General features: G+C 32.4%; 1 long non-coding RNA gene across 1 annotated transcript; it reads right to left on the reverse strand.

Annotated features, from left to right (window-relative positions):
* Positions 1 to 3,008: 3,008 nt before the first annotated feature.
* Positions 3,009 to 6,305, reverse strand: LOC134685620 (uncharacterized). The gene is made up of 2 exons (XR_010101315.1): positions 5,990 to 6,305; positions 3,009 to 3,753 (listed from the first exon to the last, which is right to left on the reverse strand). It is a non-coding gene; the product is annotated as an uncharacterized LOC134685620 (long non-coding RNA).
* Between the last annotated feature and the right edge of the window lie 7,535 nt (positions 6,306 to 13,840).

Genomic DNA, 13,840 nt, shown 5'->3' on the forward strand with positions numbered 1-13,840 from the left:
ACTGTACCTTAAACCCCAATTTGCCACAGGCAAACCATTTTGCATAATTTAACAGATGAACGACGCGTTCCTCTGAAGGAACGTAAATTAATATATAGTTTCTATATTCTTAGTGTTTATAATTTCTCTGGTAACAGGAATGTTGGTTTATGGAAATAAAGATACATTCGACAATTTAAAGCAAATGGCCATAGTCCACCGTTAACAGGTACAAAAAGTCAGTCACTGCTCTACCACAGTTTTATTTTTAGTGTGGAAACAAATCATGAATGGACTTTTAGCTTTTCAGTACTCCAAAATGTGGTGTTCGTTACTAAAAACACAAGTTTAACATTTGAAGGCAATTTTCAGATTATTTGTCCGGCGTCACCCCAAATGGAATTTGACCTCGGGTATACTGATGGACCGAGATTATCCGACTGATTTACGCCAAAACCCTCCCTTATCCCCAATTACCATAAACGTTGTGCGGGCTTTAACAAATTACATTGTACGACCCGTCCCCTGCAATGAACGTAAATGATTGACCCGTATTTAGGGTTGCACACGCCTATCCCCAAAATATCCCATCGGGAAGAAAATATTCATCTCGACGTTCCCGAGGATTCATCCCAACTGTCGATATATTTCATACAATAGTCAATATTTTAGCTCCCTTCATCATCTCACCGACTTTTCGAATTCATTTTCATGGCAAATTCATTTTGTATCATACATTTCATTCAGAACGCCTCTATATATAGCCCTGTTGTGCTGCTGGTTCGTATACCACTAACAATATTAATGTCTAACGACGGAGATATTGATGTACAAGACTAAGTTTCTGTATGAATTACCGTGACTTTTACAGAGACCAACAATTTGGAAGTTAAATTCATCTAAATGTGTTCAACCCTAGTACCAAAATTAAAAGACCATCACTTGACACTGAGCCTACCCATAAATACACATCTGTTCGAATTTGAAAAAAAAACCATCTTCGTACATTACAAACTTTGGTCATAAATATGGTAAAAAGTCGTTTATGGAAAAACCCTTTCAGTAACCGAGCTATGTTAAAATATATAATGCTAACGGCTACACCTGATATGTCTATGTTACCTCATTAAGTGAAGCTTATCATACCTGCCAAAGCAAATTAGATCATTTGACTAAAACTTAGTTTACACCAAGTATTACCATATCCCCAACGATGTTTAATGTAGATTTTAAAGGTTTACTTAAAGGCAATCATTTGTCTTATAAGCATCAAAATTTTTATATACAATGTTTTTCAATTTTTATTTACGGCTTAAAAGGCCTTTAGAGTATCAATAGGAATTTTTTATAGTGCTGTCACTGTGAAACCCGACGTTTTACTGTCAATTTCTTCTATAAACAATTAGTTGATTAAATTCAGCATAGTTGTCATGTAGATTTATCTAAGTTAATGTAAAATGAGGGCTGAAAGTCAAACCATTTCGTGTCGGATTGCCAATAATGACCCGCTAGTTATCCAATCATGTTTATCTCTGGGATTTTAGTCAAATATGTTCATATTGATTCAAATCACTTAATCAAAATTGAAATCCGATTTTATATATTGACTGATATTGCACCTGGTTTTCACATGGGAACGTAAATATATTATTTAGTAGAACTACTGAAAACTTCTATGTAATGTCAAGGTTCTATATCGGTCATAAAACAGTGAAATTGTTCAGATTTTTTACCCCCTCTTTTCCCTTCATAGCTATTAAAATAATGAAAAACGGGCATTATACCCCTCCCACCCAGACAAATTCTATCCCCCTCATTGCGGAACTATCTTGCTCTAGTAACCATATTTGTCTGGACAAATTTCACCCTAGATTTGTTTATGTTGGCTTCAATATGCAACAGTTTAATTCGTGATGGCTGTTCTGTCCGACAGTCCGTTTTGGTGAACCAACCAGTCCCCAAAAAGTAGTTATATGAGTCTTATTTTTATCATACACGTTTAAATCAAACTTATGGTAAACGTTGTTTAATATAAATCTAAATTATGCATAAAAATATAAGAATAGCCCAATTTTAATAATATGCATTAATCCCAACAATTTGATGGTAAACATGCCACATTTTCCTTTATTATTGTGAATTTATATATATACTTTTATGGAAGTGGCTTAATATTTTCCCCGTATTTTTTTTGTCTGAAAAAAAAACCCGTGAAACTTTACATTGCATGGATTTTTATATTCAAGTGCGTCTACAGTTTATGTAATTATATAAGTTTCTTTTTCCTCATTTACGCACATTTTAATGGCAAATTCTTTGTTTACGTTACACAGATTTGTGGGTATTGTAACTATTTCAAAAACCTGTCATTTTCAGCTTATAATGAAATGGAGAAGTAGGGGTTCTAGCGATCTTTTGTTCCAAATCTCTTGGTAATCTCATTTCATTTGACAATGACCACCGCACGCGACACAATGACGTAATGTTGACTCAGGGGTGGACAGTTAGGCCAGATACAATCTGTCATTTATTGTGAAGCCTAATGGACACTTATACAAATCATTTAAATATTTAATATCTTACGGGACACCTGCTCATGTAATTATTATGTGATCATAATTGCACTGTCCACTACAAACGAGTCTCAATTTCCTCTATTGTCATAACAGCCGCATTTTCAGAGTAGATATGGGATATAATAATTTTACCATTTTAAGATATATAAATGCGGGTTAAACATGATAATGATAGATATGTCAAGAAATAAATAAAATCTTAACTGTAGTCATTCCTCTATTTTTTTGTTCTTAAACTCTATACACAAACGTACATTTGTAATACATATACCTTAAAAAAATGTTTTGAAAGTATATTTAAACTGTTTTTGTTCATTCATGAACTTCTGTGATGGCGACATTTATTTTGAATACAATGTTGGGCTCTTTTTTTTTTATCTTTCTTTGTTATTGTCTTTTTTAAATGATAAATTATTAAAGAAACTAAGATAAAATGAAAAATGAAAAGACATATTATTTATGCTAGAAATTTTATTTTGATAAAAAATCTTTTATTATTTTTAATTGAAAACACAACATGCGGGGATAAAAAATCCTTTAAAGTATCATGATATTATTGTGTGTTATGTATAACAATACAAAGTTATTTTCGACTGAACCACTCTCGTTATATATAATTATTCTTCCTACAACTATATTCTGCGTCATTACCGACCTATAATTGAACAAAAGCAGTCTCTTGGTGCCTGCAACACGTGTCCTTTGCTACATCGGACATGCATGGAATCACAATTCAGTCTCGTAATAACTCCACACACGCTAGGCTTACGGTGCTTTATAATAATAAGATATTTATATTCAAAAATGAGGGTATTTGTATATTCATCTCCTTTAGCTCTGATGTGGTCAAGTCCAATGGTGGTTGTCAAATGGTCGAAATAGCCACTGCAGTGCAATTATTGTCATTATGCTAATTTTGCTGAGTTCCTAGCAAGTAGCTTTCGTTCTTTGAATAAATTAGCATTTCTGTTTCTGATATTTTCAATGGTCGTGTGGCCAGGTGGAAAAAACAACATTTCTGTGTTTTAAGTCCACTGTCTTTTTTTAATTAGACCACAGTCAGTGTCGAAGAAAGCCGCAAGGAAATACACCTATCCTGCTCAAGTTGACAGAAATCCATTTACTGTACGACTTCTTTAACTATTCTATTACTTTGTTTTACAATTTCTCGACATTGGAACAGCAACATTTTTAAAATCTGCAAGATTAAATATTTTACATTAATAACTTTGTCTTAATTTTATATCATGCATGCTCCATTGCCTATACAATTATTACCTTTTTATTACTTCTTACTGTATTGCCCGAACACAGACGGTAAATTTTTATATTAAAACCCATAATTTTCATCACAGATGATAATTATTTTACCTTAATTACTGAATATAAAAGCAGACGACAAGCTGTTTCATTACTTTTCGTCTGTGTTGACGCGGTTAATTTCACTTAATATTTACAGTTAAATTTCAAATGTATGCAATTTGTTGAATAACGTTCAATTTCCACTAGTTAACATTCAATATTTTTCGTTGATGTTTATACTTTTAATGAATGTTAGACATGTATATTGCTATTTGCCTAGATATTGAGAAAGGTTTTCATTAACGGTCATGTTAATGAAGTCCTCTGCTAGGTTCAAATTATCTCCCGGTGTTATTAGAAAACATACAAAATTACAAGCCAGCGCTATAAATGAACTGGAAAAATACTGATTGAATTCTGTAAAAGGCCAGTATTCATATACGTGCAAGATTACTAACTGTGTATGGTGTGAAAAGACCTGAACTATGATTAAATGACTTGAATTCAGACAATACTGGAACAGCAACCAGTTTTCCGACGAAAAACTAAATAAACCACCTTTTTTTCCTATTTGTAAAAAGAATCTTGTCTTGTATTCTTATAATTGTATTAGGTTCTACAGTTATAGCATAGACATTATTATGTGATCTTATATATCTCTGCTTATACTAAGAGATGCAGTAGTCTTTTGAGTTATGTAAAGACTTGTGAATTCTTAAATTCAAAAAATTACTTTAGGGGTATCGCTAAAATGTATTAAATTTAATGTATTTGCTATATATTGCATTATATGCTCTGTGGTGAGGGATTTCACTTAAAGTCACGGAAAATAATTTATTCGAGGAACGAATTCTAGGATAAATACTTTTTTTGGTAAACCCGTATCATAAATTTTACTAAATTATTCCAAGACATTTCCTGAAAAAAAGTATAAATAAAGTATTACATTTCCTCACAAGATCGCAGCGGAAATTTGACGATGTTACTGCTATGTGTGCTGGAAAATTTCACTAAAGTCTGTTTAAATTTTTTTCTCTCAGTAAATAGCAACATATTTTGTTTTTAACTTGTTTTGAAATGCTTTAAATTCATAGTTAAAAGAGCTGGTTCAAGAATAAAGAAAATTCTGTCCTTTTAGAGGTTAGTTAAACTGTTTTATGTTAGAGATGTATATGTTAAATTCTGTATATAAATATCTATATAATTGTTAATTTGGACCTAAACTTTGACTCAAAATTACCGGTATTCCTACATGGTTACATCTTTTCACTTCAGAACTTTTAAAGTTCAAATAAATTCATGCCAGAATATGTACCTTTTCAAAGTTAAAACGCGAAATATATTCATAACATAAAAACGCCATGGTATATTTTACACCTCTCATTTCTTATGTACACAAATTATTTGATATTTGGTGAAATATTACTTGTTGCAGATTTAAGTTGTCATCTTCCAAAATCTTCGTTTACCCCAAGGAGTTCTTCAGTCCAACTTAGGAATGAGAATACTACCGGGTGCAACCAAACACCGAAATATGCACGATAATAGTGTGACACAGCTATTCTTCTTTATATATATAAATGTTACTGTTTTCCTTCTAAGCCGTTATTCAAATTAACCTTACATTTTATTTAACTAATTCAACCTATTATTACAAATAGTGGATCAATTTTTTTTTCAAAACAACAAGATGCGATTGGTTTTTTTTAATTAATCATAATCAGCCTAGAATGTTAAAAAAAAAAGATACTCTCCGTTAATAATAAGAATTATAATTTATAGAAATTTATTTTAAAAAAAACCTTAGCCATCTGAACTGGTAAAATGGTTGACAGTTTGCTCCGCCTATCGGCTATTTCATTAATAAGACAGTCCATACCGACAAGTTTGTCAAATAACGGGAAAAAAAGGAATTGCATTTTAATCTTCATAATTATGATAAAAGTGTGATATACGACTTTAGAAAAACTCGTAGTAAATTTGACTTATCCGGTTGTTATTTTCATGGTTTTTGTAATTCTTATGATAGTAATCGCTATGCACCATGGCGTCTTTTTTTAGGTTTAATATCATTCCTAATATCTCTTGATAAGAGAAATAATGATCTTCTTTGTCAAATACTCATCACTCACCTCATGAAGTTACAAGACAATTTGTTAGTTTCCAAGCATTTATAAAAATCTCCCTACAATCCCACATCTGTTTCAACAAAATATCGAATGAAAATTCACTTGTAAACAGTATTATCTTTTCTATTGCTAGAACATGCATTTTGCTCTTATGGTTTAGAAATAGTAAAATCCTAGAATATAAACAGGTGTATCCATTATTTTTGACAGCTGAGGAAACTGGCAGAAAATGAATTTCTGGACAAATTTAGTCGATTTATATCAAGTCCCCAGAATCAATGTAAGCCTATTACTGGAGTTTCGTACCTTCGATTTTCGTTTCTCTTAAATCTTTGTAATTTGTGACAAATGAAATAACTATGGGAAATCGAAAATTAGAGGTTTTTAAAAAGGAATTTATTGATAAGAATGCCATACATTTGCCAAAATCTATATTGTTTGATCTGAAATAAAGTACATTTATAGATTTACCCATAGCTTCCCCGAGATACAACCAAATAATATAATCGTTTCCCTAACCGCATAAAGATTTCCAATTTTCCTATAAAAAACGACCTCTTTTAAAGATTTTCTGACAATCATTTGTTCTGTGTGAAGGCAAACTTTTGACATGTATTGAGCCTGTTTATTACTTCAAGGTGCAAAAAGAGAAAGCTTTGGGGACACATTTGTATTTATGAAGAAATATCTTATTATTTCCTGTGACATTTAATAAGTAAAGTTCGTTTGGAAAATATAATAATCTGGGAGATAAACTGCCTATAGACCTCTGAAAATACAAAAAAAAAATGAAACGGGTGCATTCGATTAATGTGTTGTTAGCTGTGAAGCATTTTCTTTTCTGGAGTTCGTTCATATTCAGTGTCATTATGATCAAGATAAAGTATTTTATGAAAGCACATGCACGTCATAGCAGCATTACCATTGGAAGATATCTAAACCAAAAACATTGATGAAAATTGCTCAAATATTATGAAAGAAAGCAGATGTATTTAAAGGTAATATTACATGTACTTAGTTACGGCGTCTGAAATCAATAAGTATTCGCCAGAAACCTTGTTTTCATATGTAATTAATGTGAAACTCTCAAAAGGACCATTAACCACAATTACTTCTACTTTTAGGTAAATAGAAATATATAGGTAGTTTTTGTAAACCAAACAAGGCTGTATTTATGTACACAATAAAGTGAGAATTAGCTCCCTCCTGTGGCACACGACTATAATTGTCTCCACGTGGCGAAATCTCACGCAAACAATGGGGATAGTTAGATTTATCAAAGAACAAGGAACAATGGACCGCGGACTATTTTACATAGGTTTTAACGTATGCCCCGCCCTTCCATTTAAACAATCCTTTTGTTTGTCCAACATGACTCGTGCCAAATAACGGCAATATTGACAAACCAAATAACGGTATATGAATTCAGCCTCCGTCATGAGCAAATATTTAAAGTACAGGCTTAATAACATATTGCTATGTTTACCTATCGTCAGATGGAAAATTTGATGTAGCCTCAAGTAAAACCTTCCATTTCAACAATGTTTTTAATTGTTAATTAAGATTATGAATTCTCATAAAGGTGGGGATCAAAAGACATCAAAAGATTTGGCGACACCTGTCACCTGACTTTGTCACACTGCCCCTTGTTTCTTTCACCTGTCAAATAGGTCTGGTCACACTTCATTATACCGACCAATTCAAACGATCATAAGTTGTCACACCCAAAACAATAATGAAACGACAATTGCACCTTTAATTAGATAATTGTATTCATAACTCACTATTATAAAAAAAAATATGGAAAAAACGAATAGGACAGGTGTAATAGCATACAATAATGACTAGTGAAATTTGATATTCTTGATTCTGTTTTAACACTAATATAATAACATATGGTATTAAGTATGATAAATCAATAATAAAAACTATTTTGACAATACTATAATAAGGACATTTGAAGTTTTTTTTGTCATTTCACCTGTTACGCTAGCAACAGGTACCCAGTTCATTATTAACTCATAGAAAATACATATCTTTTTACATCATCATATGTTTGGCCATTGCTTCAAATAAGTCTTGAATTTTACATATTCCCAGAAATATTTTATTTTTTTGAAACACAAAAATCAGGATAAATGTCAATATTTCTAGCTACTTCACAGGATTAATAAATCGTGAAATTGCGACCATTGCGCAAAACGAAATAGGGCGAATCTTTTATGTGATTTGCTGGTGCATGTGGAATCTAATTTAACGCTTAGAAGTTGTAAACTATGATTGTAATTGCAGACCATAACCCGACTGATTTATCAAAAAATGAGATTGCTTAAATATTCTGTTTTCAATATTTTCAAGATTTTATAAAACATATCGATTTTGCAAAATATGAATAAAGACTAATGAAATACAAGACACAATAGTTTTATATTTCTTTTTTTTTGTTTGTGGTTTAAATGAAAATGATCCGCATTATTTTCGTAGAAATAATTGCAGGATTACAATTTTATTGGAATTAATTGAAAGGAAAATTGTCTACCTTTAAAATAATTTCTACACTTCATTTTAGTTCAGAACACAATTTCCTGTTAAAAGAAGGGCATCGGTAAAAGAGTAGTCTTAGGAAGTCCATGATCTGCAGTGAAAATCAGCCTTTAAACAGAGTTTTTTTTAATGTGAACTCGGCGCGTTGCAAGGTGCACTCGACTCCAGTCTTAATTAACTAGGATTGACATATTGTCTGCCAAAGCCGATGGTTCTCTCCGGTTACCTAGGCTTACAGGAGCATTTAATATAAGATGTGTACACTTTCCAAGTGTGCTTAGAGTCTCATTAAACGTCAACAAGCAATTTTGTTAAAACTAGAAAAGGAGTACTAACTTACCTACTCCTTTTCTAGTTTAAACAAAATTGCTTGTTGGAGTTAAAAATGAGGCCAAGGACAATGGACAAGTCTCAGACTGAAACTTCGTAAGATAAGGCATCTATATACATAGTTTGAAACATCTATTTATGATCGGACTTGGAAGAACCTGTATATCTCGAACAGATGACAGAACCAAACTCGTTAGTCTTGTATGTTTCTTTAAAATGTTTTGGAGTTAAGTGTGACGTCCATTTTCAATGAACTAGTACTCAATTTTATTTAGGGCCCAATTGAGGAACACCTTCGAGTTCGGGATTTTCTCGCTACGTTGAAGACCCATTGGTGGCCTTCGGCTGTTGTCTGTTCTTTGGTCGGGTTGTTGGCTGGTTGTTGTCTGTTCTTTGGTCGGGTTGTTGTCTGTTCTTTGTGGTCGGGTTGTTGTCTCCTTGTCATATACCACATTTCCTTTCTAAATTTTATCTTCCAGGGAATGAACATGTCAGTATAGAAACGAGCCAATTTAACAAATAAAAAGTGATCTAACTCATGAGATTACTGTATAGATCTTTTGTACTCTATTATTATCCGATAGATCTTACAGCTGTTTGCAAGGATGAACTTTAAAAAAAATAGAGTCAACATCTTGACGTATTCACTTACGGTATCCTTGTAAAAGTGCATTGCATATGAACATTTTATTAATTTCATTAAGGAGGTTCGCGGGTATAAGATTTTAAGAAAAAAAACCTAAACTTTTATTTTACATTACAAATTCTATTAATTACCTTCAGTAGTTGTTACTTTATCATATGGTACAAAAATTATTCCACAAAATCAATTCGTGTTGACCCCAGGTGACTTTTAAAATGTCGATATCATTGAAAAAGCTCTAAATTATCTCCCTTTGGTTCAAAAATGCCATTTTTTGGCATTAAAATTGAAATATCTTTTTTAATTCATCGATGACCTATATTTTTTATTGTTGTTTTCGAATTAACTGTACACAAACTAAATAATTGTAAAATTTAAGCGATTTCTGTAATTTAGTTCTTTTTTAATTTCGATATTACCGCTATTTCTCCTATTAGTTCAACAGAAAAAAAGGACATTAACAAAAAATTATGCTTCTTTCGACGGCAAATTGTGAGCGTAAATGAACGGTGACCCCATTTTTTTATTTCATTTTTCTATTTAGGATAAGATAAAGTTCATTTATAGAAAAATATAGGGAAATCTTATATTAAATAAAATAATTCATTTAGACCCGCGAGCCCCCTTAAAGCTGTTAAAAATCGTTTCTGATGAAAAACCAATGACAATAGTAAAAAGTTTACAAATGATCACAAATGACACTCTGACCAACATTTGAAGGCATTTGGTCAGTAAAGTAGCATATTTCAAGTAGTGTTCAACACATGTTGGACAAATGAATGGACGTACAGTACAGCCTGTTTTGTTTTAAATTTATCTTATCCTTAGGTTGATTTAAACCTCTAAATATTGTATAGAAACTTGTCTTTTGTTGAAACCTTATGTTAACCGTTAGATATCTTGGTCTGTGGTGTCATTCGGTTGTTGTCTCATTGTCATATTGTATAGAAACTTGTCTTTTGTTGAAACCTTATGTTAACCGTTAGATATCTTGGTTTGTGGTGTCATTCAGTTGTTGTCTCATTGTCATATTGTATAGAAACTTGTCTTTTGTTGAAACCTTATGTTAACCTTTAGATATCTTGGTTTGTGGTGTCATTCGGTTGTTGTCTCATTGTCATATTGTATAGAAACTTGTCTTTTGTTGAAACCTTATGTTAACCGTTAGATATCTTGGTTTGTGGTGTCATTCGGTTGTTGTCTCATTGTCATATTGTATAGAAACTTGTCTTTTGTTGAAACCTTATGTTAACCGTTAGATATCTTGGTTTGTGGTGTCATTCGGTTGTTGTCTCATTGTCATATTGTATAGAAACTTGTCTTTTGTTGAAACCTTATGTTAACCGTTAGATATCTTGGTTTGTGGTGTCATTCGGTTGTTGTCTCATTGTCATATTGTATAGAAACTTGTCTTTTGTTGAAACCTTATGTTAACCGTTAGATATCTTGGTTTGTGGTGTCTATTCGGTTATTGTCTCATTGTCATATTGTATAGAAACTTGTCCTTTGTAGAAACCACATGTTAACCGTTAGATATCTTGGTTTGTGGTGTCATTCGGTTGTTGTCTCATTGTCATATTGTATAGAAACTTGTCTTTTGTTGAAACCTTATGTTAACCGTTAGATATCTTGGTTTGTGGTGTCATTCGGTTGTTGTCTCATTGTCATATTGTATAGAAACTTGTCTTTTGTAGAAACCACATCTTAACCGTTAGATATCTTGGTTTGTGGTGTCATTCGGTTGTTGTCTCATTGTCATATTGTATAGAAACTTGTCTTTTGTTGAAACCTTATGTTAACCGTTAGATATCTTGGTTTGTGGTGTCATTCAGTTGTTGTCTCATTGTCATATTGTATAGAAACTTGTCTTTTGTTGAAACCTTATGTTAACCGTTAGATATCTTGGTTTGTGGTGTCATTCGGTTGTTGTCTCATTGTCATATTGTATAGAAACTTGTCTTTTGTTGAAACCTTATGTTAACCGTTAGATATCTTGGTTTGTGGTGTCATTCGGTTGTTGTCTCATTGTCATATTGTATAGAAACTTGTCTTTTGTTGAAACCTTATGTTAACCGTTAGATATCTTGGTTTGTGGTGTCATTCGGTTGTTGTCTCATTGTCATATTGTATAGAAACTTGTCTTTTGTTGAAACCTTATGTTAACCGTTAGATATCTTGGTTTGTGGTGTCATTCGGTTGTTGTCTCATTGTCATATTGTATAGAAACTTGTCTTTTGTTGAAACCTTATGTTAACCGTTAGATATCTTGGTTTGTGGTGTCTATTCGGTTGTTGTCTCATTGTCATATTGTATAGAAACTTGTCCTTTGTAGAAACCACATGTTAACCGTTAGATATCTTGGTTTGTGGTGTCATTCGGTTGTTGTCTCATTGTCATATTGTATAGAAACTTGTCTTTTGTTGAAACCTTATGTTAACCGTTAGATATCTTGGTTTGTGGTGTCATTCGGTTGTTGTCTCATTGTCATATTGTATAGAAACTTGTCTTTTGTTGAAACCTTATGTTAACCGTTAGATATCTTGGTTTGTGGTGTCATTCGGTTGTTGTCTCATTGTCATATTGTATAGAAACTTGTCTTTTGTTGAAACCTTATGTTAACCGTTAGATATCTTGGTTTGTGGTGTCTATTCGGTTGTTGTCTCATTGTCATATTGTATAGAAACTTGTCCTTTGTAGAAACCACATGTTAACCGTTAGATATCTTGGTTTGTGGTGTCATTCGGTTGTTGTCTCATTGTCATATTGTATAGAAACTTGTCTTTTGTTGAAACCTTATGTTAACCGTTAGATATCTTGGTTTGTGGTGTCATTCGGTTGTTGTCTCATTGTCATATTGTATAGAAACTTGTCTTTTGTAGAAACCACATCTTAACCGTTAGATATCTTGGTTCGTGGTGTCATTCGGTTGTTGTCTCATTGTCATATTGTATAGAAACTTGTCTTTTGTTGAAACCTTATGTTGACCTTTAGATATATTTTAGTTTGTGGTGTCATTCAGTTGTTGTCTCATTGTCATATTGTATAGAAACTTGTCTTTTGTTGAAACCTTATGTTGACCTTTAGATATCTTGGTTTGTGGTGTCATTCGGTTGTTGTCTCATTGTCATATTGTTTAGAAACTTGTCTTTTGTAGAAACCACATGTTAACCGTTAGATATCTTGGTTTGTGGTGTCATTCGGTTGTTGTCTCATTGTCATATTGTATAGAAACTTGTCTTTTGTAGAAACCACATGTTAACCGTTAGATATCTTGGTTTGTGGTGTCATTCGGTTGTTGTCTCATTGTCATATTGTTTAGAAACTTGTCTTTTGTAGAAACCACATGTTAACCGTTAGATATCTTGGTTTGTGGTGTCATTCGGTTGTTGTCTCATTGTCATATTGTTTAGAAACTTGTCTTTTGTAGAAACCACATGTTAACCGTTAGATATCTTGGTTTGTGGTGTCATTCGGTTGTTGTCTCATTGTCATATTGTATAGAAATTTGTCTTTTGTAGAAACCACATGTTAACCGTTAGATATCTTGGTTTGTGGTGTCATTCGGTTGTTGTCTCATTGTCATATTGTATAGAAACTTGTCTTTTGTTGAAACCTTATGTTGACCTTTAGATATATTTTAGTTTGTGGTGTCATTCAGTTGTTGTCTCATTGTCATATTGTATAGAAACTTGTCTTTTGTTGAAACCTTATGTTGACCTTTAGATATCTTGGTTTGTGGTGTCATTCGGTTGTTGTCTCATTGTCATATTGTATAGAAATTTGTCTTTTGTAGAAACCACATGTTTACCGTTAGATATCTTGGTTTGTGGTGTCATTCGGTTGTTGTCTCATTGTCATATTGTTTAGAAACTTGTCTTTTGTAGAAACCACATGTTAACCGTTAGATATCTTGGTTTGTGGTGTCATTCGGTTGTTGTCTCATTGTCATATTGTTTAGAAACTTGTCTTTTGTAGAAACCACATGTTAACCGTTAGATATCTTGGTTTGTGGTGTCATTCGGTTGTTGTCTCATGGTCATATTGTATAGACATTTGTCTTTTGTAGAAACCACATGTTAACCGTTAGATATCTTGGTTTGTGGTGTCATTCGGTTGTTGTCTCATTGTCATATTGTATAGAAACTTGTCTTTTGTAGAAACCTTTTGTTGACTTTCAGATGTCTTTTGTTTGTGGTGTCATCTCGTTGTCATATTGTACAGAAACTTGCTTTATGTTGACCTTCAGATATCTTTTTGTTTGTGGTGCCAATCCATTGTTGTCTAAATGACATATTTTATAGAAGCTTGTTTTTTTTGTAGAAATCTTCTATTGAACG

The sequence above is a fragment of the Mytilus trossulus genome, chromosome 9, assembly GCF_036588685.1.
Source record: "Mytilus trossulus isolate FHL-02 chromosome 9, PNRI_Mtr1.1.1.hap1, whole genome shotgun sequence".
NCBI classification, from domain to species: Eukaryota; Metazoa; Mollusca; class Bivalvia; order Mytilida; family Mytilidae; genus Mytilus; species Mytilus trossulus.